Source organism: Bos grunniens, chromosome 29 (assembly GCF_055505025.1).
Source record: "Bos grunniens cultivar Pamir isolate PY7600 chromosome 29, Bosgru_T2T1.0, whole genome shotgun sequence".
NCBI lineage: Eukaryota > Metazoa > Chordata > Mammalia > Artiodactyla > Bovidae > Bos > Bos grunniens.
Window position 1 is genome coordinate 33,189,131 of NC_141193.1, and position 27,538 is coordinate 33,216,668.

Below are 27,538 nucleotides of genomic sequence, written 5' to 3' on the forward strand. Positions count from 1 at the left end.
CAGGCTCTTTTACTTATCTCAAGACAGAACAGTAAAAGATGTGTTATTTTCCCAATGAGACACTAAGTTCTTTAGAGCATTATAAAGTTTGCATTAGTTACACTTATGGACTTCTAGAGTATATAATGCTTTCCTTTTTGATCCCACAGGTTACAAAAAATTCACCTTGAGAACTGGGTTATCCCCAGGCAAATAACAGACTAGAAGATAGTTTCTTAATACCTCATCCCAACTGCTCTAATGTCTGAATCTATGGCTTTCCAGATCACGGCATCTGGACCCATCACTTCATGGCAATAGATGGGGAAACAGTGGAAACAGTGGCTGACTTTATTTTGGGGGGCTCCAAAATCACTGTAAATGGTGATTGCAGTCATGAAATTAAAAGACACTTGCTTCTTGGAAGGAAAGTTATGAGCAACCTAGACAGCATATTAAAAAGCAGAGATATTACTTTGTCAACAAAGGTCTGTCTAGTCCAGGCTATGGTTTTTCCAGTAGTCAAATATGGATGTGAGAGTTGGACTATAAAGAAAGCTGAGTGCAGAAGAATTGATGCTTTTGAACTGTGGTGTTGGAGAAGATTCTTGAGAGTCCCTTGGACTGCAAGGAGATCCAACCAGTCCATCCTAAAGGAAACCAATCCTGGGTGTTCATTGGAAGGACTGATTTTGAAGCTGAAACTCCAATACTTTGGCCACCTGATGCAAAGAGCTGACTCATTTGAAAAGACCCTGATGTTGGAAAAGACTAAAGGCAGGAGGAGAAGGAGATGACAGAGCATGAGATGGTTAGATGGCATCATCGACTCAATGGACATGAGTTAGGGTAAACTCCGGGGGCTGGTGATGGACAGGGAGGCCTGGTGTGCTGTGGTTCATAGGGTCACAAAGAGTCGGACACGACTGAGTGACTGAACTGATGACTTTTCAGGGTAGAAAACGTTCAGTAAAATCTATTCTGTTTTGATTCCTGTGCTGAGAATAGGAAACACAGATTTGAATCAGATAAGACCCTTGCTTTCAAGAGGCTCCCATTTAGTAAAGACAGACATGGCAATCAGTGATTATAAGGGAAGTCATTTCCTTTATCTAAATTCCTTATTTCTTATCTGTGTTACTGAGGGCAATATTATCAGCTTACCTCAAAGAGTTACTCATTAGCATTTGTCAAGATGATATATTTAAAGCACCCAGAAGAATGCCTGGTCTCCAGTATATACGTTTAGTATGCATTAATGAATTAATGACTTATATGAGAATATCCTTTTTGTGAGGGGAGGGGGAGAGAACTCCTCAGCATTACGCTTTCCCATAATCCTGGAACGTCTGAGGAAATACAGTTTCCCTGACCATGAAGATCTCAAGTTCCCCAGCTCCCATGCATTATAACCACAAACCCCATCCCAGCATTAAAAACCAGAAAGAGGAACCTGGTAGGTGCCACACAAAGACTAGGGTTGAAGAAAATAGTTGTGTGGCCTAACCAAGACTGCAAAGGGAAGTCAGCAGTAGAGCAAAACTTTAAAATTCCAAGACCTGAAATCCTTCAAATCCCTAAGGTTAAAAACTAGAAACACCTGGTTAAATACAAGTATCTCTGCTGGGTAGAGCTGGTGAGAGATTAGCGGCCTCCAGGGGTTTATGGACCCCTATGGGTGCAATGGCAGCCCACTCCAGTACACTTGCCTGGAAAATCCCATGGGCGGAGGAGCCTGGTAGGCTGCAGTCCATGGGGTCGCTAGGAGTCGGGCACGACTGAGCAACTTCACTTTCACTTTTCACTTTCGTGCATTGAAGAAGGAAATGGCAACCCACTCCAGTGTTCTTGCCTGGAGAAGCCCAGAGACAGAGGAGCCTAGTGGGCTGCCGTCTATGGGGTTGCACAGAGTCGGACACGACTGAAGCGACTTAGCAGTAGCAGCAGCATGGGTCACAGCACTTCTCCATTTCAGATATTCATTCTTTCAATAAAATATATATTGCATATCTACTCTTAAGTCAGGTGTTTGGAGTAACAGAGGATTTAGATATTGTCCCAAGAGTTTGAGGTACTTACAGTGTCAGAAACTTAGATCATAATGAAAAAAAGTTTTCACTTTTAATTAAGGTCCTGACATACTGATATTCTGTGGACTGCAGGCAGTAGTGACCAGAAAGAGCAACATTTGTCCCATTTCCATTCTTCCTCCCAAGTTTCCCAGTCACCAAGCTTCCTCCACCTCTTCTTCAAACAATTCACCACATTCAATGTCTGCCATTTCCAGAGGCTCTTCCCTGGGTTGAAAAGTCTGACTATAGACCACTGCAGTTTAGAATGGAAACTTGACTAACAGCAAAGCCCATACCCTACCCCACCTATAGTTCCTGATTCAACTCTACAAAAAGTTTCAAAGCCACAGAATAAGTTCTGCTATATCCATGTTAAGCCTTTAGAGGAACAGTTCTGAGAAGGCAGAACTAAGTCATCTGAAAAGAGCTCACTCACTCACTGAACATCTATTATGTGCCAGGCACCATTCTGAACGTTTTACATACACTAAAGCCCTCAAAACAACTCTGCAATAGAAATACTATTGTTCCAATGTTACAAAGGAAAAACTGTGTTCACAGCAATTAAGTGACTTGCCCAAAAATCAGTTTATAGGTGACACAGCTGAAATCCATAAGCAAATTGGCCACATCTGTCTTAAGATCCCTTTTTTCCAGTGCATCTTACGTGTTATTCTAGTAATAACCCTGTGAAGCAGATAAGAAAGTATCAGCATTATCCTGTTTTACAAAGGAGGAAACTGGTACTTACGAAAGTGGTATTACTTTTCTCAGGAACAAGCCAGTAAGTGGCAGAGTCGTGGATTTTACCTAGATCTTTTGCCCTCAAATCTGTGCTCTTCTCACTACTCCAAGTTTCCTCTAACACTCACTGCCTTGCAGAGCAGTGTAGTAGTATTTAACAGTCAGAAGGTCTGAGATGTGATCCTAACTCTGGAACTCGCTTATTGTATAATACTGAGTAATTTGTCTTCTTTTGGCCTTAGTTTTCTCATTCATAAAATAAGGGTATTAGATTGGATAATCATTAGGCTCCCCTTCAGCTGGAAATCTAGACTTTAATTACTACCAACATAACTATGAAGAGCAGTTTCTCTGGTTTCCTTGCCACCCAACAGTAACTCTTTAAAAGAAAAAAAAAAATTAACTGTTATTTATAGTACAGATAAGGTAATTTCTACTCTATGCCACAGAGTAGAAATTATCCATTCAATTGCATTCCTTCCTTCCTCAGACACTCCAGATGTAAACACAGAAAAGGCCACAAGCCACCTAATTAACACAATGCTGGCACCTCCAATAAGTGGCACATCAGATAACATGTCAAATGTGTCTAGGAGGGAAGAATGTGTTTATATCAGGGCCCTTCTTCCCACTGCTGGATTCACAACACTTCTATTCACTTGGTAATCTTCCTAGGTTGGGACATCAGTTCTGCTTCATTTACAATAGACTATCAGACTGGTTCCAAATAGGAAAAGGAGTTCGTCAAGGCTGTATATTATCACCCTGTTTATTTAACTTATATGCAGAGTACATCATGAGAAATGCTGGACTGGAAGAAACACAAGCTGGAATCAAGATCGCCGGGAGAAATATCAATAACCTCAGATATGCAGATGACATCACCCTTATGGCAGAAAGTGAAGAGGAACTCAAAAGCTTCTTGATGAAAGTGAAAGTGGAGAGTGAAAAAGTTGGCTTAAAGCTCAACATTCAGAAAACGAAGATCATGACATCTGGTCCCACCACTTCATGGGAAATAGATGGGGAAACAGTGGAAACAGTGTCAGACTTTATTTTTCTGGGCTCCAAAATCACTGCAGATGGTGACTGCAGCCATGAAATTAAAAGACGCTTACTCATTGGAAGGAAAGTTATGACCAACCTAGATAGCATATTCAAAAGCAGAGACATTACTTGGCCAACAAAGTTTCGTCTAGTCAAGGCTATGGTTTTTCCTGTGGTCATGTATGGATGTGAGAGTTGGACTGTGAAGAAGGCTGAGTGCCGAAGAATTGATGCTTTTGAAGTGTGGTGTTGGAGAAGACTCTTGAGAGTCCCCTGGACTGCAAGGAGATCCAACCAGTCCATTCTGAAGGAGATCAACCCTGAGATTTCTTTGGAAGGGATGATGTTAAAGCTGAAACTCCAGTACTTTGGCCACCTCATGCGAAGAGTTGACTCATTGGAAAAGACTCTGATGCTGGGAGGGATTGGGGGCAGGAGGAGAAGGGGACGCCAGAGGATGAGATGGCTGGATGGCATCACTGACTCGATGGACGTGAGTCTGAGTGAACTCCGGGAGTTGGTGATGGACAGGGAGGCCTGGCGTGCTGCGATTCATGGGGTCGCAAACAGTTGGACACGACTGAGCGACTGATCTGATCTGATCCGATCAGATAAAAACAATTTACAGGTGACTTTTTTTGTCTTAATAATATATTTATTTACTTTTGGCCGTGCTGGGTCTTCATTGCTCCGCCAGCTTTCCTCTAGTTGCAGTGCTCAGGCTTCTCATGGCAGTGGCTTCTCTTGTTGCAGAGCTTGGGCTCTAGGGTGCATGGGCTCAGTAGTTGCAGTTCCCGGGCTCTAGAGCACAGGCTCAATAGTTGTGGTGCATGGGCTTAGTTGCTCTGTATCATGTGGGAGCTTTCTGGACCAGGGACCAAATCCATGTCTCCTGCATTGGCAGACTGATTCTCTACCACTGAGCCACCAGGGGTGCACCTATAAGTGACTTTTGACTAATATTACAGAACAAAAAATGAAATGTAACCTCAGATGCAATTCTTCCTTGCCAAGAAAACAGAAGAGGCTAAGAAGCAGGACCCAAGACTGGATAAATTACTTTCCTGTCTTAGTTTCTTTACATGTAAAGCAAGGAAGAGAGTCCAAGCCAATCCTAAACACCTTTCCCACTGTAATCTAATATAATTTATAAATATTTTATATTTAGAAAATGTGAAATGTATAAAAAACAAAAGAGCAAGAGGGCATAGTTTTACAAATTAAAAAGACCTCAGAGAAGAAAATAAAAAGAAATGCCAAGGCAGAACATAAAATATGTATGGTCACATGACCTCCAATACATGGTAGTTATAAAAGAAAAAAGAAACCTCTATAGTCCTGTGACAGCTGAAGTAAATAATTCACATAATTCCCTCAGGATAAGACTGCAGAGGCAGAAAACCATTGCTCATGCAGCTAAACTAGAGCTGACCTGAATATGAATATGAACTGAATATGATTAGATCTAAAACAATCACTGAGAATCAGGGAACTGTCTCAGGAGGAAAGGCAATCCTAAGGGAACACACCTCTCCTTGACCTCAGACTAAAAATCATACTGCTTTAGCCAAGCATCATTATTTTCAGTAAATATTTACTTATTAATATGCAAAATGATGAACTAAGCACTTCTGCATACCTTCGTTCATTTAATTCTCCCAACACTCCAGTAGTCATATAGTCCCTATTTTACAAAAAAAGGAGTTTGAAGCTCAGAGAGGTAAAGATGACCAGGATGAGAGCCTAATCTCTGACTCCAAGTTCAATGTACTTTCTACTGCATCCCTATTACAATCTATCTCCTTCACTGGTCCCTCACACATCCCTTATCTAGTCTGAAATCTCGCAACAGCCTTGTGAGGCAAGTGTTCAAGATTCATCATGAACTGATTGATCCCTACTCACCTTTACAGGTCTGAAAGGGATGCTACTGGCTGCTCAGCATCCATTCCCCTTTTCCTCTCTCTTATTAGAGCCCTGGTTTTTATCAGGTATTCATTCCTCAGTAACCAATGTAACTAAGGCAGTTCTCAAATTTTAGTATATTGCCAGAGTCAAAATCACCTGGAGAGCTTGTTAAAACACATATTCCTAGACCCAGAGTTTTTGATACATGCCCTGAGACTTTGCATTTTTAACAAGCTCCCAAGTGACTATGGGCTTCCCTGGTGGCTCAGATGGTAAAGCGTCTGCCCGCAACATGGGAAACCTGGGTTCAATCCCTGGGTCAGGGAGATCTCCTGGAGAAGGAAATGGCAACCCACTCCAGTATTCTTGCCTGGAAAATCCATGGGGTCGCAAAGAGTCGGACACAACTGAGCGATTTTTCTTTCTTTCTTTTTTCCCTCCTTCCTTCCCTCCTCCCCTTCCCCTCCCTCCTCCCCTCCTTCCTCCCCTCCTCTTCCCTCCCCTCGCCTTCCCTTCCTTTCCTTTTCTTTCCTCTTTTCTTTTCTTTCCTTTCAAGTGACCATTTTTTGAAAACCACTGTCCAAAAGGAAAGCTGGCCCCAAAACCAGATCCAGGGGTAGGTCTTCACTCTACATCCAAACCAAACATAATAATCCCATTCTTCTTGCCAGTGAACAGTCCAAGAATGCAGGCTTAACCAACTGGCATCTGGCACATCCCTGGAATCTCTTGGTTGTTCAAGGATTGATACGTGGCCTAAGGTGGTCCAACTGGACTAAAGAGAAGAAATTTTGTCCATTTTGGGAGATGAGGTCAGTGTCTGTCTCTCTCTCTGCCTCTTTCTGCCTCTCTCCCTGTCTTCCTCCCTTTTCTCTGACCCTTCTGTCTATGTATCTCTCTCATCCACTGGTTAACAAAGAAATTTAGCTCCTCTGTTTCCATCAATTTACCACCATGATGGAAGGCAACTTGGGGATAAAAGTAACACAATCTTTTACTTTTGTGTTGTTATAATTCTAAAGTGACATAAATTTCACTATGATTTATGCCAAATTTGAGTAGAACTGCTGCTTACAGAATTCCAAAAGATACAGAATCTGGTACTCAGACAGGACTTAGTGACTAAACAATAACAACTGGAAGAGGGTACAACCCACTTGAATACTCTCTATAGCAGAATATGTAAATCAGTTTGCTCAACACCTATTCTAACCCCTTTCAAGCAGAGATTGAAAAGAAAAAAAAAAAAAAACCCTTTATTTCCCAGATTCCCTTTTTTTTCACTCTTTACTTCCATTCTATTATATTCCATAACACTCAGAATCCCACTTCTTATCTCCAAAAGCACTTAATATTTATGAACTATCAATCCAGCTAACTTTCATCTGACAAATAATAGGTACACCCAGACTCCCCTCTACAAGTCATTTTTGGTTCTGCTACTCAGATGCTCTCACACTAGATAATGATTTGGAACAATATTAGATGAATGGAGAGAGACTGGGCATAGGACATCCCTTTTGCTGGAAGAAACTGCAACCAAGACAGCATAGTTCTAGATCTAGCAGTTGCAGCAACAGCCTCCTGATTCTGCAGCTTCTAAAGCTGCAAAGACAGTGGCATTCTTGAGAGCTCTGTTCTCTGGTGCAGTTTAGAAAGTTTATTCCTGGAAGTTCAGCCTGGATTCATTTCTTCCATTCTCCAAAGACTCATTAATCTCTCTGGTACCCATTAATAAATCCATTTTCCTTGAACTTGTTAGAGTAGATTCTGTTACTTGCCCCCACCAATAAGAACCTGACCAATAAACTGCCCTACACTAAAGATAACATATAATATTTACCATCATATTCCCATAATAACTGACCCTTTCCTTCCTTGTCTTTGCATCAATTCTTCCTTCAGTGTAGAAGGTCCTCCTACACAATCATCCCATTTGCAAAAGTTGCCCACTTCCTCCATGAAGAGATTTACATAACGAGGAATTAACTACAAAAGAAAGGAAGAAAACCAACTTGACAGAGGAAACTGAGCCCTGAAGAAAGAGCAGTATGACATCTGGCAGAGAAGGGGCAAGGTGAAGGAGAGAGTGTTTCAAGCGTAAAGAGTAACATTTACAACGGCAATAAAGTATCTCTTGCCACCAAGGACTGACCCTACAAATTCACAACTTGCTAGAGCTGGGAGTGATGCTGTCCCACATACTGAGGTTTGCTTAAAAATTTATATGGATACAAGTGATTTTTACAGTCACTTGTCAATAATTACAAAGCACAATAACTATGCACAAAAAAACTATTATATTAGGGGCTATAGGAGCTAATTCCCAAAGCAGAGATCACAGTCTTCCACTCTTAAAGATTTATAGTGTAGAGGGAAACAAAGACATCTGAGAAGATCCAGGACACAACACAAAAACTAAAAAGATAAGTACAAATTCACATCAGCTGTAAAGACAAAAGGTTCAAGTCACTGGAATATCTAAAAGTAGGTGTACAGATATATAAAAAATATATCTAAAAATATTCAGAGAAAATTTTACTAAAAGAATTCATTAACTCACCAAATATTTACTAAGCATCTACTATATGCTAAAAATCATTTTAGGTACTTTAGGATACAGAGAAGCAAGTAGACAAGGTCCTTGCTTTTATAAGGCTTAAATTCTAACTGAAGGAGAATTGGGAACAAAGGTTTTGAGAACAGGGCTGTAAATCAAAGCCCTGGTCATTAGGCTCATTTTCACTCCCCTCCTCTGCAATAATGACAGTCAGCATTTACAGAACAATTATTAAGTGCCAGAATCTGTTAAGTGCATTACAATTATTATGTCTTGTAATCCTGGTAACAAACCTATGAAGCAGGTACTACTGTTAGTACCATTTTAAGGATAAGGAAACTAAAACTACAGAGGTTAAGTAACTGTGCCCAGATCACAGAGTCCAGAATTGGTAGGGCCACAGGATTCATGGTTAGGTCTGTAGCAAGGGTTTTTAGCTGCTACACAATATACAGGACAAAATTATCTTTACATGAGATATATAGATTTGTTAAAATAGGGGCATGGAACTGTTAATGTGGCACGAGATTGACCATCTCTGAGGTTTTCTTTTTCCTTATCCCATAAAATGAAGGAATAGATTCCCTAAGCAAGGGTCACTTTCAGCATCTGTTTCTATGGTTTCAAAAACAATGTCAAAAGGTTTCTAGGTGCCTAGTGAAAAGGTACTTTGAAAGCTGACACTATATAGTTCTTAGCCACGGGCTGGGACCCTGTGTTTCCATGCTTTCATTAAGGGGTATATTAGCATCATATTAATTGGCACAAACAGCTGTAGCATGAACCTCCTGCAGGATAGAAGCCTGGCGGCACAGAGAACAAAGAGAAAGGCAAGAAAGCAATGATTGGCTGACCTGGATCCATCTAGGTCAGGCATGGCATTTGGTCCCTCTGCATTTCTAAGTTCTCATGAATGTGGATGCCCAGGCTGCAGCCCAAAGCCTTCCTCATTTCCATCTCAATCTCCAGGAAGAATTACAATGATAACAAGAGCTACTGAGGCAGAGAACAGACTCTGAATATTAAAGTACACGCTAGGCAGGAGCTAGCAAGGAATAATAAGAGAGGTTCTCCATTAGGACATATCAAAGCACAGCAGTCAAACTCTACTCACTTACTTGCTATGTAAACTCTGTACCAAACAGTACCTTTTTCCCCATCTTCAGCCACACCATGCGGCTTGTGGGATCTTAGGTCCCCTCCCCAAACGGCATGTTTTCAAAGCACTTTTCCAAATCTCTTCTATTACTGGTCACTTCTTCCTAACACTTTGCTTTATTAGGTATCTCCTATATACCAGACTCTGAGCTAGGCCCCAAAGGAATATAATGAATAATGCACAGTCCCCAACATCAGGGAACTAAACCCAATAGGCACAAAAACATACAAAGGAATTCCTGTTATCTGAGGATAGCTAATACCTAAAAATGCCAATTAAGTTAACTGATGAAAGACAAAAATTTCCTAGTAAACAAAAACAAATAAAAAGTAGATGAGGCTTTTATCAAGATAAGTATAAAACAAAATTTGTAATCTGTAATTTAATAAAATTTAAGCTATAATCACCACCAAGGTAATTCTTAAACCAAAGATCACTCACTGGTCATTTCACATTTGGCATTCAGACACACTGATGAGAGCATCAATTTTGTAAAAGTATTCAAGAACTTCACCAATTTTTCCCAAGGGTCTCTCTGAATCCTTTGTTACTCAAATTGTTAAGGGAAGCACACTGATTGAAACCGCCCACCCTGGCCAGCTATCATAGTAACCATTTGCATGGGTTGTTTTATGACAGGAGATCCTGATAAGGAATACGGAACTAATAAGCCACCACCAATCAGAAAAGTTCAGGAAAGGTCTAAAGGAGACACCGCATGTCCGTCCACTTCCCAGAATCCCTCTCGCTAGCATTCATCTTGGCTGAGCGATGCATGCGCCACCAGGAAAGACTCTGAATTAGAATGATTGGCCAAAGACCACCCGGAAACTAATCCCATCACCATAAAACCCGAGACTGTGCAGCAGAGCAGTTCTCCTTACCCTACTGCTCTCCACCCGGGTGCCCTTTCCCAATAAAATCTCTTGCTTTGTCAGCACATGTGTCTCCTTGGACAATTCATTTCCGAGTGTTAGACAAAAGCCCAGTTTTGGGCCCTGGAAGGGGTCCCTCTTCCTGCAACAAAATCATTTTCCTCTGAGTCTGCTATTATGTCTTTATTCACACTAATTTTTCCTTCAGTTTTAAACTGGTCTAACTTTACTTAATTCTCATTTGTCAGTTACATGGCTGTGTGTGGTTCAAGCCATTCTCCAGCATAACTTTATTTCAAATTCATAAAATTCTTCATGTTTTGCAGAAATTTCAGCTTTTGTTTTAGAACATACTTGCATCATATTCTTAGATGTTAATTATCCTACCATTAGAAATGTAACTATTGACAAAGAGGATGAGAACAAAGCCCAGGGGTGAGCAACGAAGGGGATGTTTGAGTGGGGACTGATTTTATAAGTGATTGGTTGCCATGGATAACAAATGACCATCCATATGTCTAATCACAGTCCAAAGGACAGAATGAGTGCTATGAAAATTCAAAAAAGCTTAATAAATATTTGTTGACTGACAGTGGATAAATTATTTTATTCAAAAGTTCAGTGAGTTTATTGAGAAGTTTATTGAGAGCCTACTATATCCCAGACACTGTTCAAGATACTGAGTATACAGCAAGGAACAAAACAAAATATTACCTGCCTTAGACCTTTTGGGCTGCTGTAACAGAATACCTGATGCTGGGAAAGATGGTTGGATGGCATCACTGACTCAATGGACATGAGTTTGAGCAAATTCCAGGAGACAGTGAAGGACAGGGAAGCCTGGCATGCTGCAGTTCATGGGGTTGCAAAGAGTTGGACACAACTAAGTGACTGAACAACAACAGAATACCATGGGTGGCTTGGTGGCGAAGAATCCACCTGCAATGCAGAAGATCCGACTTTGATCCCTGGGTCAAAGAAGATGCCCTGGAGAAAGAAATGGCAACCCACTCCAGTATTCTTGCCTGGGAAATCCCATGGACAGATAAGCCTGGAGGACTACAGTCCATGGGGTCATAAGAGAGTTGGACATGACTTAGCAACTAAATAACAACAACAGAATACCATAGACTATGTGGATTACAAACAACAGAAATTTATTTCTTACAGTTCTGGAGACTGAGAAGTTCAAAATCAAAGGACCAGAAGATTCAGTGTTTGGTGAAAACTCTTTACATGATTCATAGATAGTCATTCTCTCTCACATAGCAGAAGGGGAGAATAAGGACACTAATCCTATTGCGTCCTCATGATCTCAACCCCTCTTAAAGGTCCCACCTCCAAATATCACATTTGGTATTTGGATTTAATATGAACTTGGGGGAGACATAAACATTCAGTCTATAGCATACCATCAAGGAATTTATAGTCATGAATGAGTATATGAGGGCTAAAAGCCTACAGGGAAAAAATGGCAGCTTAGTTGATTTAAGTTGAATATTAAAGAGTAAAGAGCTTTAATAGCATAAAGGAAAAAGGAATTCCAGGCTGAAGGAACAAAGTGATATATGAAAGTGAATAAAATTCAGTCTTTTAGGGATGGATTAGGGTCAAGGGAGATGAGGCTGAAGAAATAGATGGGATCATATTGTAAAGCTCCCTGAGTAACAAACTAATTAGCATATTATTCCATCAGCAATGGGGACACCCTGATGGGCTTTGAGAAGAATAGTTAACAGGATCAGGAAAATTATTCCAGACAGACTAATGGGTGAACAAGAGGACAGAAAGACTGGTGGCCAGGACACTAGTTAAGAGCTAATTAAAAACCTAGAGAAAAGATAATTATGGTCTAAACCAGAGCACGGAAGATAGAAAAACAAATTTGGAAAAAACTTCCGAGATAAAACTGACAAGGCTTGATAATCCTTGATAATGTGAGCTCATTCATTTAGCAAATATTACAACACTCACTGTATTCTGGCACCACATTAAGGTGATGAGGAACAAAGGTGAACAAAAGAGATATGATCTTTGACCCCAAGAAGCGGAAAGGCTAGACTTATAAAACAGTCAGTAAGGACAGAATTACAGGTCATTATAAAAGCCATTACAGGGCCTTCCCTGGTGGTCCAGTGGTTAAGAATTTCCCTGCCACAGCAGGGGACACTGGTTTGATTCCTGGTGTCGCAAGATTCTACAGGCTACAGGGCAACTAAGCCCCTGGGCCACAACTACCGAAGCCTGCACACCCTAGAACCTGTGCTCTGCAACAAGAGAAGCTACTGCAATGAGAAGCCCAAACACTGCAACCTGAGAGTAGCCCCCACTTGACACAAATAGAGAAAGCCCACATGCAGCAATGAAGACCTAGTACAGCCAAAAATAAACAAATAAATTAAAGCTATTACAGAAAAAAACAAAATACAGTAAGAGGATAATGAAGGCGATCTTCTTTAGATCAGATAGGTCCTGGTTCACAGCAGATACCCAATATTTAAAAAGAAGAAAATATTCAATTTTCTTAAAGAAGAAAAAGAGGCAGGAGAAAGCAGCTAAACTTCTGAAGGAAACCAGAAACAGCGGTTAGGGGAACCATACCAGGGGAGAACAGGTGTGAAGGCCCTGAAGCAAGAGAGACTTTCTCAAACTTTAGAGGGATGCCAATCTCTCTGAATCACAACCACTGAGGTGGAGAGTCGCACAAGATGAAGTTAGAGAAAAAACAAGGCCAAGTCACTCAAAACCTTAAAATCATGTTTAAGATTTGATATTTGGGAATTTCCTGGTGGTCCAGTGGTTAAGACTTAGCACTTTCACTGCTTTCACCAGGGCCCAGATTCAATCCTTGGTTGGGAAACTAAGATCCCACAAGAAACGCAATGTGGCCAAAAAGAAAAAAAATTATATTTTTTCATAAATAAAATAAAAAGCTTTTACAGGTTTCAAGCACAGAACTCAGTTAAAAGATAGTTCAAGGTAGAGAGGATAGTAGTCTGAATTAGGGAGGTGACAGCAGAAATGGAGAGAGGTAGATGAATTCAAGAAATATACAGAAGTAAAATTAACAAGGTTGGGAGTGCAGTTTTCCATATGAAGGAAAGGAGAGAAGGTGGTGTCAGAGATGAATCTTAAATTTCAGGTTTGAGCAACCAAAAAACAAAAATCCCACTTAGTAAGACAGTGATAACTGCAAGAGGACCAGGTTTATGAAAAATGACCAAAAATGTAGTTTAGAGCATAGTAAGTAGGAGATGTTATAAGACTCCAGAGTAGAAATATCAAGCAGGCAATTGAATATAAGGATCTAGAGTTAAGGAGAGAAGATTAAGCTAGAGGTATCTGGGAAAATAGGGAAGCTGTGATCATATATACAGTATTCAAAGGGAGGACAATGAATGAAATCAAGCAGAAAGAGAGTACAATGTAAGAGAAAAGGATCTCTCCCTTGAGGAATTGCAACATTTAAAGTCAACATTGTAGAAAAAGGCAACAAAATAAATGGAGGAATGGTCAGAGGTAGGAGACAAACAAGTAAAGTGATATCACAGAAGGGAAAAGAATATTTTTAAAGTGGGAGTAATCAATAAAATAAATATATTGAGAGGTCCAGAAAGATAAGAATGAAAAGGAAATTCCATGGCTGCTAACAACACAAAAGAGGGCCATGCAGGCATTGTGAGCCTCTTGATGAAAGAACACACCAACACATATAAAGCGGTCATGCAAAAAAAAACCCTGAATTTTATCAAGCCTCTAGATTCTAACTTATAAGTAATATATAGGACCAAGGAACTTCTTAAATTGTAACAGGGTGATGCAAAATGCAGACAGTGAGAAACTCAATAGGACAACTGGTTTCCTCAACAAATAATCTGAAAGGTGGGACGGGCGGGGGTGGAGAGACTGAGAGGGAATTTAGAAATTAAAGAAGACATAAATGAAATATCAGCCAATCTTTCTGTGTAGCCTTTGTTTCAAACTACTAAAGAAAAAAAAAAATGATTTCTGCACCACAACACAACATTTTGATGACATTAAAGGATTATGGGAAGGGAGGTGATATGTGTGGTTATGGTTTTGGAGTGGTTTGCTTTTTTATTTTAAAAAATAAAAGTAAAAACTTAAAAGTAAATTTGGCACCATACAGGTCATTATGGACTTTAGCACAAGCAGTTATGATAAGATGGTGGGGACAGAAACAGAGTGGAGTAGGCTGCCAAGTAAATAGGAGGTAAGGAATTAGAAGCAGAAGTTGTAAACAGCTATTTAAAGAAGACTAGCTTTGAAAGAGAGCAAAGATAGTGCTTAGCTTGAAGGCTGACATGGGATCTCAGGAGCACTACTGTGTGGTGGAGAAGAAAACTGTTTTCCTTTAAATAAAGCATTTGAATACTGCTTATGATAATTCTAAAAAGCAAAATGTAACAAGATAGTGAAGTGAGGTTTCTAAGACAGGACCCCAGGAATCTAAAAGCATACGAAGGATCAGGCCTTTCCTTGAAAGAGAATCACTACCTTCATGAAGAAAGGAATGGGTTCAAGTTCAAGTAGATTCTCAAATCCAGAAGCAGGAATATAAAGCTTCTATTTTATCTATTCTTTTTTTATTTGTTCTGTTTTGTGATAAATGAGACAAAGTTGGCGGGGGGTGGGGGGCGGGCAGAGTAATGAAAGCACAAAGAGAAAGTGACAGGTAGAGACTGAAGGAAGAACTGAAGATAATCCTGAAGAAAAGTGGCTATTTCCAGATTTAGAAAACGCGACAGGGGGGCGGCGGGGGGCGCGGTTTTTGGAAATGGGAAATAAGTCAGCTGAACAGACCAACTCCTGAAGAAATCAATAAAAGAAAAACTGTGGTGGTATTTTCAGTTTCCAAATATTAAATCCTATCAAGAGCCTATTAGGTATACATATCACTGATTCAACAATTCCACTGATCAGAATTTATTCTAAAGAAATAAACTCTGAAATAGAAAGCTATATGTAATATTATCGATAAAATTACAGTGTAATTTATAACAAGGAAAAAATTTAAATGATTTTGATGGTTAGTTTTATGTGTCAACTTAACTAGCTTACAGTATCCAGTAATTCAATTAAACACTAATCTAGGTGCTGCTGTAAAGTATTTAATAGGTATTTTATAGATATAGTACACATCTACATTCAGCTGACTTTAAATAAACGAGATTATTCTTCATAATATGGGTGGGCTTCACCCAATCAATTGAAAGGCCTTAAGAGCAGAACTGGGGTTTCCATGCTAAGGAATTCTACTAGTTCTGTTTCTCAGGTAGAACACTGACCAACACAATGGTTTTAGGCAAATTATGAAATATCATCTTAAATTTTACAATGGATACTAAGGAGTAACATGGGGGGAATGTTTACTATAAGTCAAGAAAAAAAGGCAAACAACAAATGTAGATTTATATTGTGATTATAATTATGTAAGTAAGTATGTTTACATACAAGAAAAAAGAAAACAAAAGAGTTCATTTATTTGACTGATGGAATTGTGTCTAAATTTTAAATTTATTAACAGTCTTACAAAAGTTGGTTAAACATAGGAGCTCTGTTATTTTTAATTGATGAAAGTAATGTATATGTTAAGCCTTATTAGAAGTACTCGGCACTATAAAGAAATTGATACAAAACCACTGCCTGGGATAACACTAAAAAAGAAAAAAAAGAATATTCTGGAAAGCAAATACACCTAAAAGGGCCTTAATCCAATACCATTTTTCAGTTACATAATTCTGTAACTCAAATAAAAGGAAGAAAGACCCAGAATGGCAAAGTAGCTGGAGATCCCCTTAAGAATTTTCCACATCCTTACCAAGCATCAGGGCATACATTGAGCTTTGACTCAGGTCAAAGGTGTTTGTACTGGGCAGCTAAATATTTACCATAGTGAGGTTTCCTCTCTCCTGGCCTCTCCCAACACCAGACAATGAAAGGATTCTTGCATATTTGCTAAACTCGAATAAAGAAGTCATATGCACCTCAGTTTGAATGCTGGCTCCACTCTTATTCATCCAGTCAAAAACACTTACAGAATAGCTACTATATATTAGGAACTGGGACTACAACAGACAGCAAAAAAAAAAAGATACTTTTTATTTTAAGGAAATAGATACTATGTTAGAATTCTTTCTCTTTAAAAAAATGATTCTCTGGAGAGTAGGGTCTAGTAGACAGATATTAATCAAATAATGCCACAGAGTAACACCTAAGAGTATAAATGCTCCCCAGGTAGTTCAGTGGTAAAGAATCCTCCTGCCAATGCAGGAGACACAGGAGACGTGGCTTCGATCCCTGGGTGGGGAAGATCCCCAGGAGTAGGAAATGGCAACCCACTCAGGTATTATCACCTGGAAAATTCCATGGACAGAGGAGCCTAGAGGGCTACAGTCCATGGGGTTGCAAAGAATTGGACACGACTGAGCAACTAAGCACAAACGCACAAACCTAAATAAATACTAATTGTCTCTAGACCACTTAGGAAACTTGGACTTTCAAAAGTCTATCATAATGAAATTTTACCATTTGCTCACCCACTTTCTTGTTTTCTTTTCAGTTACTTTGCAGATTACATATAGATAACGTCTTGAACTGACCAAGCAAAATCTACCCAGATACCAAATAAAAATCTCAGAATCTGGACTGGCCAGATAACTCCAGATGGGAAAATAATTTTAAATATAAGAAATTGTTATAAAATAATAATTCTTCAAAAAGTTATAGGGGAACTAAGAGTCCTCCCCAGAGAAGGCAATGGCAACCCACTCCAGTCCTCTTGCCTGGCAAATCCCGTGGACAGAGGAGCCTGGTAGGCTGCAGTCCATGGGGCCGCTAGGAGTCTGACACGACTGAGAGACTTCACTTTCACTTTTCACTTTCACGCATTGGAGAAGGAAATGGCAACCCACTCCAGTGTTCCTGCCTGGAGAATTCCAGGGATAGGGGAGCCTGGTAGGCTGCTGTCTATGGGGTCGCACAGAGTCGGACACGACTGAAGCGACTTAGCAGCAGCAGCAGCAGCAAGAGTCCTCCCAACTGTACCAGGTCCCTTTCTACCCATGCCACAGCCTGGAAATTAAAATTTTGCTCTGCTAGCCCATGGAGAATTGTTTCCACAGTGAAACACTATTACTGATAGACTATGGGGATCAGGGACTATGTTACTAAGTAGTAAAAGTGAGGGCAGGGAAAAGGAGGAGAGAAGGTAAAAGCAAACAACAAACAAAATTAAAAAAAAAAACACTAGTCATAAAATAATTGAACTAAGAAGCTGACATCAAATTTAATACATCTGTATAACAGCAAAGGAAAACTGAGGCTCACGGTGGTTAAGTGACTTGCCATAGTTACACAGTAGTAATTATAAACATGTCTTCAAATCCCAACTTGATCTCTCTGCTTCTAAATTTCCTCATTTGTAAAATGAGTATAGAACAGTATCACTCTTGTAGGATTATTCTGAGGAGTAAATGAAAAATCAAATGTAAAGTACTTAGCATTATCCCCAGTAAAAGGTCAGTTATAACAAGGCTGAGGCTGAAGATTTGTTCCTGATGTCATTTATCCTCAATATACAATGAGATTGGGGGTAGAAGGTGGCTGAGAAACACGGAGTTCAACATCCCAAACTCACTTTTTTAAAAAGATCAGAAGGGAGTAGAGGAAATGCTACCTGCTATTGGTTATCTTTGTACAATAAAACTCTGACATTTGTTGTTGTCTTTGTTTTACCTTTTATTCTTCTGTATTCTCTATATTTTCTGCAAGAATCATGTATTACTTTCATAATAAAAGAAACAAAAATGTATTTTAAAAACAAGGGGATCTGAGTAAAGACAATCAAACTGGAAGAGTAACTATCTGATACTATTTTAGCTTGCTGGGCCCTGGTTACCAACTCCTGGTGCAAAAAAAAAAAAAATATATATATATATATATATATATATGTATTTTTTTTTAATGATAAAGGAAAATCCCAGAAAATGCCCACAAAATCTGAAGAGCTAAAAGCACTTTAATAGATCACTTAGTCCAAACTCCCAACTAATAGCCAACATGAGTCAAGCACTTTACAGCTTACAAATTGCTATGCATTTATCTACGGAGCTCACCTGATCGCCCATAAAAGTATAAGACAGCTAGTCTTATTGGGAAAAGTGTATTGGAAAAAACATGCACTCAAGTCAGAAGGACCAGTCTTCAAACCACAGCTGTGCTGTACAGCCTCAGGTGTTTCAATTAACCTCTGTTTTCACTTCTATAAAATGGACATGAAATAATACCTGTCTAAGCTAACCCAGGAAGCTGTTGAAAGAATAAAGTGAGATAACATTAGTGAAAGTACTTTGTACACTATCCAAAAGGCCGTTCATCATCTGGGCCTTGCCTTCTTGTCCCTTCTTACCACTCCCCACTTTGCACCCCATCCTCTAAGTGTACTACATTACTCAGGGTTCCTCAGATTATGCTCTCAAGCCTTCTAATCTTCATACTGCTCTCTTTCAGGAAGGTTCTTCCTTCCCTTCTCTTTCTACCCCTCCCCCACTGCCTTGGTTAACCCCTGCTTATCTCTCAAAATCCAATTTAGGTTCCACTTCCATTGAGAAGGCTTGCCAAGCCATCCCTGTTTCAGGTGAAGTAGACGCCTTTCCTCTGTCTTCACATACCACCACTATACATAACCATGTGTCATTTTTTTCTCAATATAGTACAATTGTCTACAGTCATGTTTGATTCTCAACTATAAATTTAAAGGTATACACCAGGTTACAATCTGTTTCTTCAGAGCCCGTGACAATCCCTGATGCATAATATGTGTTTAGCAAATAAATGGACTTTAGATGACAGTTGGAGAAGGAAATGGCAACCCACTCCAGTATTCTTGCCTAGAGAATCCTGCAGACAGAGGAGCCTGGGGGGCTGCCGTCTATGGGGTTTCGCAGAGTCAGACACAAATGAAGCGACTTAGCAGCAGCAGCAGCAGCAGATGACAATTAAAACAGTTTTCATATAGTAAGTACAAAAAACATTTATGCAAAATATTATAAGGCAGTACTTTTCAAACTTGGCTGCATATCAGAATCATCTATAAATTTTCAAGAATAAGGATTCCAGGAGACTTTGCCTAAGTAGACCTGAGATAAAGTCCAGGCAACTGTATTTTTTTTTTCACATCTTCACAAATAGTTCAAGCACATAGCCAAAACTAAAAACCACTGCTATACATAATAGACATAAATAGTAGTTAAAAAATTAAAACATTGTACCTAACATCTATATAACTTAACATCTTACAAGTCATTTTCACATATTATTCATTTAATCTTCACAACAACCCTGTAAGTTAGGTATTATTTTTATTTTCCAAATGAAGAAATAGAGGCCTAAATAAGTGTCTGAGTAGGTCTTTGCCTAACTTCAAATATAGTGCTTTTCTTTCTACATCTATCTCCTTTCCTAGAAAAGTTACAAATAATATTGCCGTAATATACAAAGTACTATATGACAAGAGTTAAGATGAGGAAGCCATCAATCCCTTTGTGCAAATCAGAGAGAGAATGAGAAAAGCTAAACCATGAAGATACAGGCAGACAAAGGTAGAGGCTACACATATACTGTCATTTATCATCCCCAAAGATTCAAAAGGCAGATTCTATAAAGGAGAAGAACGCTCTCGTCAGCTTCAGAACTTACACAAAGTGAAAGGCAAAGGGACATTGCAGAGGACTGGAAGTGGAAAAGTGGAAGAAGAAAGCCCCACAAACAAGAAAGAATTTCCCAATGCTGCATGCAAATTACCACACACCATCTCCATGAATAAGAGCCAAAACATAATGGAGTTTTTTAAATTAAGACTTAGATCAATTTTAGAGAATTAATCAATACTAAATAAAATCCTATTTATGAGGGATCAATGAACCTCTGGTTCTTTTTTGACTTATTACTACACTACGCCTAGAGAGGGGATAATCTAGAGGATCCTGACACACAGATTTCTCCCATCTCAAAGACTAGATGAGAGAATAGAGGAAGTTATTTATAAGAGATAAAGCTTAACACTAAAGCAGAAAAATGCATTGCACTATGTTAATAAATTTACATTGGCAAAGGAAAAACAAATATTCAGGCACAAGTGACTCAGAATACAGACAAAGTCTGCTCTTTCAACTTCAATGAAAAAGTGTTATCCTGTAAGTCTGCAATATCATGACCATATGGCAGAGTTTTATCAGCAATTATTTTTTTTTGTGGTTCAAACCATGGACTTCAGTCAGGATTTTCTTAGTGAGAAGAGGTTAGAGAGTTTAAAGAGCAATCTAAAAGGACATTTCTAGTGCTCCAAAGTTTAGCCTCATAGAGTTTAAAAGGCTACTGCCTTTTATGATATAGTGGCAAAAATAAAGTAACACATTTAGATTTTTAAAACATAGTTTTAAATCAATATTTAGTCATTTCCTAATGATATGCCTTTGAGTAAGACAATATCTCTATGATACTAACTTATAAAACAAATATCTGTCTCATAGATGGCTGTTGCGAAGCTGAATAAAAAGCACCAGGGAAGGATGTTATTCTTTTACCTAATCATGATAAACATAAATGCATGTAAATCTTTCTTCACCAGTCATTCTATGCACAAAGAAAGCAGGCTAAATGAAGAAAAATTTTAACTTTCACAGCAATAAACTTACAAAACATTCCTAAAATTTGCCATACAGAAAAATTAAAGCAGCTGGAATAACAAACACAACACATAATTGCTTGTATCAGATGGATATGGACTGGAACTGAGGTCTGTCACTTTCAGCAAAACCTTGAACAAGATCCCTTCACCAGTCTAAGCCTAGCCTCCTTATCGATGAAATGGAGATACTAGCAACCATCTTGCAGGTTCATTTTGAAGACTGGAAAAAATATCTCGCATGGTATCTGGTACAGCGTGGTCTGCAACCTTTTTTGGCACCAAGGACTGGTTTCATGGAAGACAATTTTTCCACAGAAGGGGGTTATTGTCCAGGATGATTCAAGTGTGTTACATTTATTGTGGACTCTATTTCTATTATTATTACCTCAGCTCCACCTCAGATCAGCAGACATTAGATCCCAGATGTGGACCCCTGCGTTGGGGACCCCTGCTAGTTGTTCAATAATGTAAACTGCTATTAATAAGTTTACCACAACCTAACAACTAGCTAACAAACTATACTTTTCAAAAGTGTTTTTATATTCAATATTTTTTTAGTTGCTTCATAAACCTGTGAGCCAGTCATAGCAACTGTTACTATCCTGATTTTAAAGTTAGAACCAAAGGCACAGAGATAAAATAATTTCCATAAAGTCATGCAGTAATATCAAGACTAAATTAAGGTCTCCTGACTTTCTCTGGGTTTCATTAACCACCCACCCAAAATAATAACATTAGTCCTTAGGAATTAAAATGAAACAGCATATTCTTTTTGATAAATTTTTCTCTTTATTATTAAAAAAAAAAAAGTTTTTTCCCCCTACTTCCTAGTCATGATTTAGAAAAACAAAAAGGGGGGAAGGAAATTTCATTAAAAACAGCAACAATAGAATTGAGAACTATCTCAAATTAGCAACTGCTGATTCTACCTTGATTTTTGTTTTAGTTTCCCCCAAAAAAGCCACCAACCTCTTAACTAAACCTCTTAACTAAAAGATGTTTAAGGTCTGCTTACCAAATTGATGCTTGATCAACTTAAATTTAGAAAGACAGCTTTCTCCCACCTTTATGAGTATACATCACTTTATCCCTCCATTTAACTCCTTCATTTCCATAATTATTATATAATGTTGTAATATCTTTAATTCCTTAAGGACTTGAACCACATCCTACGTACATCTGTCCCAGCATGGGACCCAGCACATGGTAGAGAAAGACTCAACAAGTGCTTATAAATGAAGAATCAATAAATGAAGCCAATCTCCCAGAGGGAAGTTAGAAAAAGAGAAAACTGGATATGGTATCTTAGGGCTAATAAGAAAGTGAAAGAAACAAAACACTTTAAGAGCTTCACAAGGAAGAGAAACCTTTGTGTGGAGTCAAACAGGTCCTTGTATGGCTTTAAATTATCACTAGAGAAAGACAAAAACCACAGGAGATCCGGAAGAGACAGTTTCAAGTTAAAAGGTTCAAAAGTTACGGTGCTTACTTAAACTCGCAAAACTAAGTGCAATCCTGGCCTAGGATATTTCAGCTGCAGTTTTCAGATCCTGAGAAAAAAGAACAAAAGAAGAAAAATCATGCAGATTCTGATGGAGAAAGAAGTAAAAGGGGGGAAATAAGCTCAATCTATTGATAAAATAAATCCCCCAAAATGTTGGAATCCATTTGGATTTGCATACTGGAGTGAGGTTCCTCCTCCTACTGAAAACTATTCTTGAATAAACCCCAATGTAGCAGCTGGCAGTAAATAGAGTTAAATCATTTTTATATTATTCACTCAACAAATATTTGAATGGCTGCTATATGCAGTCACTATTTTAGCCCCTGGGATTACAGAAGTAAATAAAACAAAATTCTCTGCTTTCAGGAAGCTTTCAATTAAGTGAGAAAAACAGATGATATGAAATGGAATGGAATAGAATAGGATGGAATGGAATAGAATAGGATGGAATGGAATGAAACTGAACAGAATGGAACAGATCGGGTGGAATGGAACAGAATGGAAGGAAAAGGAACGGAATGTCAGGCATTTTGTGCTATGGAAGAAAGAGGAGGTAGGGAGAAAGGAAGCAGGGAGGGAGGTGGCAAGATAATGGTCTTATTAAAGGAAGATCGTTTAACCCAGTGGTTCTCAAACTTTAGCAAGTATCAGAATCACGTGGAGGACTGTTAAATATCTGGGGTCCCCAACCCTAGAGTTTTTCATCTGTATGTCTGGAATGGGACAAGTAATTTGCAAGTCCAACAAATTCTCAGATTCTATTGATGATCCTGGTGCAGGGACTACACCTGGAGCTAAAATTATTCTAACCCAAAGAATTAGGTAATCTCAAACTCGAGGGCCTTGATTTGCTTTCTTCACTCATACAGTCATTTCAAACACTTATTCAGTGCCAGAAAATTTGCAAGGCACTAAGACTAAAGAGATCTTGCCCTCAAAAAATTCATAGGCTAATATTTGCAACAGTGTGATAAAGTCAAAAAAATTTGCAATAAAGCGCTATAGAGATCTATAAGAGTGGTCTGTACATAAGCCCTAGAACAGAAAAGCAACTCATTATACGGAGGTAATAGGAGGAAAAACTAAGGGACACTTTCATTTTTCTCCTAGAAGTACAGGTGCTTCTCCATGGGCAGGTGCAGGATGGCATTTTAGACAGAAAGAATAGCACATGAAAAAGCAGAGATGAAAAGAGGGTGGCAAGGAAGTTACAGAAAGTGAGGCTGCAAAGGCAGGCAGTACTCTAATTTCTGAGAGCTTCTTAGTCATGTCAAAAAGTTTAAAATTTTATCTTTAGGCAATGACTAGTCAGGAGTGGAACAGATGATGGGGTTTTGTTTTACAAAGATCTCTCTGGATATATAGTGCCTTCCTTTTAGAAATACTTGGACTATCTGATGTGAAGAGCCAACTCACTGGAAAAAACCTTGATGCTGAGAAAAACTGAAGGCAAAAAGAGAAGGGGACAGCAGAGGATGAGATGGGTAGATAGCATCTCTGACTCAATGGACATGAATTTGAGCCAACTCCGGGATACAGTAGAGAAGAGAGGAGCCTAGCCTAGCCTGCTGCAGTCCCTGGGAGTTGCAAAGAGTCAGACACATTAGTGACTGAACAACAACCTCCTTTTAGAAAGCAGTCCTTCCTCCAAATTTAACACAGGGCCTCATACCATGTGCTTAGTAAATGTATACTGAATCGAGTATACACTCAAAAAAGCTCTTTGTCAAGTGCTATCTCACAGAAGAGAGGCAGGTCACTACCTTCCTTGCAGGACTCACTTTGACCAGGACAAGACTTGCAAAACAGGTCCAGCAGCCTCAAATTGCACACTACTCCCTGTACAGCTGGAGTAGAGACTAGGGAAGGCCTTCATTGTTTACAAGCCTACCTCACCCACTAGACTTTGAGCTCTTTGACAGACAGGGAATGTCTTAACAGATTCTGAATCCCCATAGTCCTAGCAGGAGACCTGAAACAGTAGCTCTCCAGACTCCAGTAATGTTGGGTAAATGAATGACTGAAAAAGCAAATTTACCAGACAGACCCATAAGCTAACTGGATAAGCCTCATGGAATGTTTCATGATCTATCATTCAAAAACCCTTCTTTTTTTTTTGCCACTTTATTTATTTTAATTGAAGGATAATTGCTTTACAGAATTTTGTGGTTTTCTCTCATACATCAAGAATCAGCCATAGGTACACCCATACCCCCTCCCTTCTGGACCTCCCTCCATCTCCCTCCCCATCCCACTCTTCTAGATTGTCGCAGAGCCCCTGTTTCAATTCCCTGTTCCAGTTTCCCCTGTTCAGTTACAATACACATGGTATTGTAAATTTCCATGTTACTCTCTCCATACATCTCACCCTCTTTCTTGAGAAGTAGAGTTTCTAGTTAAGGTGAGGTGGATTTCATGTGCACCTGATTCAGGATTTTCCAAATAGGAACAACAACAACAAAATGTTAACAAGTGCTGTAGCATAAATCCTACCAAGCCTCTGAGGGACGCAATGAGAAAGTGTTGCCTGAAAGGAGTATGGGGGTGGGTGCCAGTAAAGACTTCATGGGAGGTTTGGCCGGAGTTGGGGGGCGGGGCGGGGGTGCTTCAGTAAAGTCTTGAAAACTAAGTAGCACAAAAGCAAACAAGCAAACTCCTGGACCTTTAAAACTGGAAGTGACCTGCTCAAGGTCACACAGGAAGTAGAAGTCATAAGGTAAGACTAATGAGATATTTGTGTACTGTCGACTCCTCTTTTCCCCTGACAAAGTTTAGACAGGGCACAAAGACACAGTAGGCAAAATTAAAGATTTTTCTAGGAACAACTCTTAAAGGTTAGACTAGCGACTTCAAATTTTTTTTGGTAACCATACTACTAACCCTTCTCATCACCTTTCACAGTCCTGGGAGGGAAAGCGTAAGACAGTTATCCAAAGGGCTGAACAAACAAAAAGCACTTTGCTCTCAACACCCAAAACTTCTCAAGTGTTCTTCCAAAACACTCCCAGCACTGTTTGCTGTGCAAATATTCAAGACAGTAAAGGCTATAATAATCACGTCTTTTGAAGTAGGATAAGAAACATAAAAAATAAATCTCGTCTCCCCGTGTTTTAACGCCACATGTTAAGAGTATTCCCGGGGCGGGGGAGGGGCGGCATAAGTCAAGAACTGTCCACTCGTATTTTTCAAGGAGTTCAACTCTATAGGTGATCCCCACTGCCAGGACAAAGGTGACTTTTCTCGTGCACAATGAACCTGTCGCCGCCTTGCTAGGTCCCTCAACGCGGTCCAGAGTTAGGATCCGAGGACCACAAAGTTCAGGAGGCAGTCGCTCCCGGAGCCGGACCTGCGAGGTCTCCCCTCCGCTGACTTCCCCTGGGTCTCTGGGTCCCCAGGCGTCAGAGACCAGCGGCCGCGCGGGTAACTACACAGGGGGCCTTTGTTGGTCCGACAGAAACGGCCAGCCTCTGAAGAGGCGCCCCCGCCTTCCCTCACCTGGCGCCCGCATCCGCCCGGCCGCGGAGGGGAATGAATGGGTCCCGGAACCCCCACCCCGCGCCTCCCCCCACCCCGGCGCCGCAGCCCCGCAGCCCGCGACGCCAGGGGTACAGGGCGGGAGGCCGGCTCTCACCGTCCGCGCTAGTTCGGCTCGACTCGGCTCCTCCTCCTTCTCCACCCCGGTGTCCGCGGCCGAGCCGCAGAGTGAGCGCTCGAGTGTGCGCAAGGGGCCGCTTCACTTTCTCCCGCCCGCCGCCGCCGCCGCCGGCGCTCGCCCGGAGCCTCCCCACCCGCTCGTGCTGGGGAGTCCCCTCAGGACAGGGCGAGGAAGGCGGGGAGGGGGTCAGCGACCGTGGCTGGAGTCGGGGAGGCGGAGGGACCTAGGCGACGCGGCTCAGGGGGGCGCTTGCTCGGAGATGTGAGGAGCTCGGGTGGCCTCTGGGGGAGGAGGTGGAGAGACAGAGAGTTCTTTGAGGGGCTCTCGAGAGCGCGGGGCTCCGTGAAAGAGGAGGTAAAAAGTCTGAGGGGAAAAAGCGTCTGGGGCAGGACGGCAGAGTCGGTGAGAAAGGCACCACAGACGAGCAGAGGGGGAAAGGGGTGTGGGGGCGAAACCGTGAGGGGCAGTCTACGGTGCTGCCCACACCTTGGACTCCAACTGCAGAGGCCGCTGAGCCGCCTCCCCCACCTCAGCCGAGCTATTGTACGCCGCTGGCCGGGCGGACGGCCTCGCCCACCGGCCCCCGCCCCTCCCCCGTGAGGCACAGGCGCCGGCGGAGCCCCGGCTCGCCCCACCTCCTGCAGGTGGGAGGGGGCGGGGAGGGCAGGACGGACCCACGTGAGCTAGGCCAACCCAGGCCTGGGGGCGGGAGACGGCCAGCTCCTGGAATGACGTCATCGGCGCATGACGCCAGAGACTGGGGAAGGCACCGCGTGACGTCATTGCGCTCGCGTCTCTCCTCTGACCGCGCAAGGTTTACTGCTTCGGGCTCTTTCGAGGCGGAAGGCTTTGGGCCGATTTCAGAGTTGTTAGTGGTATAGCTTTGGTCGAAGAATATGGCTCACCCACTAGTCTCATGGTCCTCTCCGCATCCGCTAGCGGTGCCAAGCGCTGAATTTGGAAACTTCCCCATCTCCTATGACCTCAGAGCCAGACATGTATTATACTGGATTTTGGGCGGGGACGGATAGGGTGGCGCAGTGGGAAGGAGGCAAAGAAATGGTAATGGAGGTTTCAATTGTTACTGACTGAAAAAGAACGGGCTTCTTTTTCTAGTTTTTCCCTATCAAGGAGGCTACATTCAACGCAAACCTTTTGCCTGAGCTCGGATTGTTTGCCAGTGCCTCCTCTATTTTCCAGTGCAGTGTTTGCATACCCGCTTTGTACGTCAGATTCCACACGACCAAAACTGAAACATATAACATTAGCGAGGAAGAGTTTGAAATCAGATTGCTTTGTTTCAAATTTCAGCTATACAAATGTT

The 27,538-nt window shown here is 40.8% G+C and overlaps 1 protein-coding gene across 4 annotated transcripts in view; it reads right to left on the reverse strand.

Moving 5' to 3' along the window:
- The window catches only part of PAK1 (p21 (RAC1) activated kinase 1), a 159,127-nt gene extending 132,904 nt beyond the window's left edge, over nucleotides 1-26,223 (reverse strand). For 2 of the 4 annotated variants that reach the window (XM_086385750.1, XM_086385748.1), the window contains exons 1-2: nucleotides 26,191-26,223; nucleotides 22,545-22,605 (exon numbers count right to left, since the gene is read on the reverse strand). The gene's annotated coding sequence lies outside the window, so the exon portion shown is untranslated. The remainder of the gene's footprint in view (nucleotides 1-22,544; nucleotides 22,606-26,190) is intronic. The other 2 variants (XM_086385751.1, XM_086385746.1) reach the window with 1 other exon arrangement.
- Between the last annotated feature and the right edge of the window lie 1,315 nt (nucleotides 26,224-27,538).